General features: G+C 46.0%; 1 non-coding gene across 1 annotated transcript; it reads right to left on the reverse strand.

Moving 5' to 3' along the window:
* Window positions 1–385: 385 nt before the first annotated feature.
* Window positions 386–477, reverse strand: trnar-ucu (transfer RNA arginine (anticodon UCU)). The gene is given in 2 exon segments: window positions 386–421; window positions 441–477. It is a non-coding gene; the product is annotated as a tRNA-Arg (tRNA).
* Window positions 478–4,302: the final 3,825 nt, after the last annotated feature.

Below are 4,302 nucleotides of genomic sequence, written 5' to 3' on the forward strand. Positions count from 1 at the left end.
TTCAGCCAATACCGACCCTCTGAAGAGTAACCCATCCAGACCCATTTCCCTCTGAATAATGAACCAAACACAATGGGCAATTTGGCATGGTCAACTCACCTGACCTGCGCATTTTCGGACTCTGTGAGGAAACTGGAGCACGCGGCGGGAACCCATGCAGACACGGGGAGAATGGGCAAACTCCATGCAGACAGTCGTCCAATGCTGGAATCAAACCTGGGACCCGTAAACTGTCAGGCAGCAGTGCGAACCACTGAGTCACGATGTTACCCGAGAGGCAGGACGTATCGCAGTCGCTCAGCCTCTGGTCGAGGGGACCTTGACTCTCCTGACCCCAGGCTGCAGGAAAAACGGCCTCACACGCGCAAGAACGCAGCTTTCAACACGACTCTGGTGGGACTCGAACCCACAACCTTTGAATGCCTCCAGCAGCTTCAAGTTAGAAGTCCAACGCGCTATCCATTGCGCCACAGAGTCTGGTGCACGAGCAGTCCTGCCATCTTTGTTGATATGCGTGTTGACAGAGCCTCTTTAAAGTACGCCTTTCGACTCTTCCTGTGAGGATGCTGTGTACGGATGTGATACGACTGTGTACGGATGGGATTGAATTGAATTTATTGTCATGTGTAACAAGGCACAGTGGAAAGCTTTGACATTTAATCCCTTCCCATCTTATTTTTGATCACTGCAGCACTGCCCTTTGATGGGAAGGGCACTGCTTGCCACTGGCCACCCTGCTGTTTCCTTTACTCCTGATGGTGGAAGCTGAATAAAGGTTTGTACACCTCTGATCTCTCACTGTGTCTCACACCTGCACTCACACTGTGATCAGTCCCTCTGCATACGCACACTGTGATCAGTCCCTCTGCATACACACACTGTGATCAGTCCCTCTGTATACACACACTGTGATCGGTCCCTTTGTTTACACAGTCACTTTGTATGTATACACACACTGCGATCAGTCCCTCTGTGTACTTTGTCAATACTTCCAACAGCCCATGTTCACTAATTTGTTCAGTATCATAATCAGGTAGAGGCACAGAGTCATAGAGATGTGCAGCATGGAAGCAGACCCATTGGTCCAACCGGTCCATGCCGACCAGATATCCAAACCAATCTAGTACCACCTGTCACACCCGGCCCATATCCCTCCAGACCTTTGCTATTCATCTACCTATCCAAATGCCTCTTGAATTTTGCAATTGTACCAGCCTCCACCACTTGTTGTCTCTGGTTTGTTACCCGTGCCACGTGATAGAGAGTCGAGGAATAGGGAGAGAGAACAGTTAAATGCATGGCTACAGGGGTGGTGCAGGAGGGAGGGATTCCGGAATCTGGATAACTGGGGTCCTTTCTGGGGAAAGTGGGAACTCTATAAACAGGATGGTCTACACCTGAACCTGAGGGGCACCAGTATTCTAGGGGGGAGGCTTGCTTGTGCTCTTGGGGGCAGATTAAACAAACTCTGCAGGGCCATGGGAACCTAGACTGTTGCTTTAGGGTGCAGGACCTGGAGTGTAGGGAGGTTACGAACATGGCATCAATCTCAAAGGAGGGTGCCTGTAAATAGGAAAGTGGCTTGAAGTGCGTATACGTCAATGCAAGAAGTAAACGAAATAAGGTAGGTGAACTTGCAGCGTGGGTTGGTACCTGGGATTTTGATTATGTGGGTATTATGGAGACATGGGTAGAACAGGAACAGGATTGACTGTTCCAGGTTCCAGGGTTTAAATGTTTTAGTAGGGTCAGAGGTGGGGGGTAAAAGAGGGAGAGGTGTGGCATTGCTTGTCAAAGATAGTATTACAGCGGTGGAAAGGACGATGGATGAAGACTCGCCATCTGAGGTAGTTTGGGCTGAGGTTAGTAATAGGAAAGGTGAGGTCACTCTGTTAGGAGTTTTCTGCAGGCCTCCTAACATTCCGAGAGACGTAGAAGAAAGGATTGTGAGGATGATTCTGGAGAAGAGTGAAAGCACGAGCGTGGTTGTTATCGGCGTCTTAACTTTGCTTATATTGACTGGGAAAGATATAGCTTAGTTCGTAATATGGGTCGGTGTAACATGGGAGGAAAGAGTCGTGTGAGGGAGCCGTGGTATAAGAAGGAATTGGAATCCCTTGTTAAAGGGAAGATGGCGGCCTATGTAACGATGAGCCGTGAAGGTTCAATTGGGGCAATTGAGAGTTATAAGGCAGCCAGCAAGGATCTGAAGAGTGAGCTAAGAGCAGCAAGGAGGGGACATGAAAAGTCCTTGGTTGGTAGGATTAGGGGTAACCCAAATGCTTTATAGAGGTATGTCAGGAATAAAAGAATGAGTCGGGCAGGAACAGGTCCAGTCAAGGATAGTAGTGGGAAGTTGCGTGTGAAGGCTGAAGAGATTGGGGAGACTCTGAATGAATACTTTTCGTCAGTGTTCACTCGGGAACAGCACATTGTTGCCGATGTGAATACTGAGTCACAATTAATTGGAATGGAGGTCTTTGAGGTATGTCGGGAAGGGGTGTTGGAAATTCTGGAAAGGGTGATAATAGATAAGTCCCCTGGGCCTGATGGCATTTATCCTAGGATTCTCTGGTAAGCAAGGGAGGAGATTGCAGAGTCATTGGCATTGATTTTTATGTCCTCGTTGTCTACAGAAATAGTACCAGAAGACTGGAGGATAGCAAATTTGGTTCCCTTGTTTCAGAAGGGGAGTAGGGATAACCCTAGTAACTATAGGGCAGTGAGCCTCACTTCTGTTGTGGGCCATGTCTGAGAGAGAATTGTAATGGATAGGATTTATGAACATCTGTATAGGAATAATGTGTCAAGGATAGTCAGCATGGTTTTGTGAAGGGCAGATCGTGCCTCACAAACCTTACTCAATTCTTTGAGAAGGTGACTAAGGAGGTGGACGAGTGTAAAGCGGTAGATGTGGTGTATATGGATTTTAGTAAGGTGTATGATAAGTTTCCCCATGGTAGGCTACTGCAAAACATACGGAGGTATGGCAGTGAGGGAGGGTCGGAGGTTTGAATTAGGAATTGGCTGTCTGGAAGAAGACAGAGGGTAGTAGTTGATGGTAAAGGTTCATCTTGGAGTGCAGTTACGAGCGGTGTTCCGCAAGGATCTGTTTTGGGACCACTGCTGTTTGTCATTTTCATAAATGACCTGGAGGAGAGGCTAGAAGGTTGAGTGAGCAAGTTTGCGGATGATACGAAAGTCGGTGGAGTTTTTGACAGTGAGGAAGGATGTGGCAGGTTACAGTGGGATATAGATAAGCTGCAGAGCTGGGCAGAAAGGTGACAAATGGAGTTCAATGTAGCTAGGCGTGAAGTGATTCACTTTGGTAAGAGTAACAAGAAGATGGGGTACTGGTCTAATGGTCGGATACTTGGTAGTGTGGATGACTAGAGGAATCTTGGTGTCCATGTAAACTGATCTCTGAAATTTGCCACCCAGGTAAATAGTGCTTTGAAGAAGGCATATGGCGTACTGGCTTTTATTGGGAGAGGAATTGAGTTCCAGAATCCTGAAGTTGTGTTGCCGTTGTACTAGAATCTGGTGCGGCCGCATCTGGAGTATTGGTCGCCATAGTATAGGAAGAACGTGGAGGCAACCCGACATACACCTCGTTGCATTAGAGTCAGTCTCAATTCGAGAAATGTGGCTGCTCGTGCTACGTTCCTTTGAGAACCCATCACCCCCTACATTTTCCAAAACAACATACCTGTTTGAAATGGGTATATCCACAAGAGACTCCTGCACGAGCTGCCTATCTTTCTTGGAGTTAACCCATCGATGTGACTGTATCTGAGACTTCCCCCATCCTTTTACTGCCACAAATCACATACTGTTGCTGTTGGAAATTGCTCATTGCTTCTAACTGTCTCTCCAACTGATCCATTCGATCTGATAAGATTCACAGCCAACAGCATTTATGGCAGATATAATCCGCATTAACACTTAAACTCTCTTTAAACTCCCACATCTGACGAGAAGTACATATCACTGTCTTAAAGATATTGTGAATGTAACTTTTCAATCTTGTCTCATAGCTTCACAATGTTTTTGAGGATCTGGTCTTGATATGTTTATGCCAATACAGCCAAAATTATTCTATTCATATCAGAAAGCAATATGACCTAATATCACAATTGTTTAATCAAAAGTCTGGAATAAAGAGTGTGTCTATTTATTTGGACAAATTTCAATTTATCGATTCAACGAGGCAATAATGCTTCACCGTGCATCATTGTATGCTTATATATATTCATGTATGTCATAAGCTATCAACATCAATAATTTCATCTAATCACAAAT

Source organism: Chiloscyllium punctatum, chromosome 28, assembly GCF_047496795.1.
Source record: "Chiloscyllium punctatum isolate Juve2018m chromosome 28, sChiPun1.3, whole genome shotgun sequence".
Lineage (NCBI taxonomy): Eukaryota > Metazoa > Chordata > Chondrichthyes > Orectolobiformes > Hemiscylliidae > Chiloscyllium > Chiloscyllium punctatum.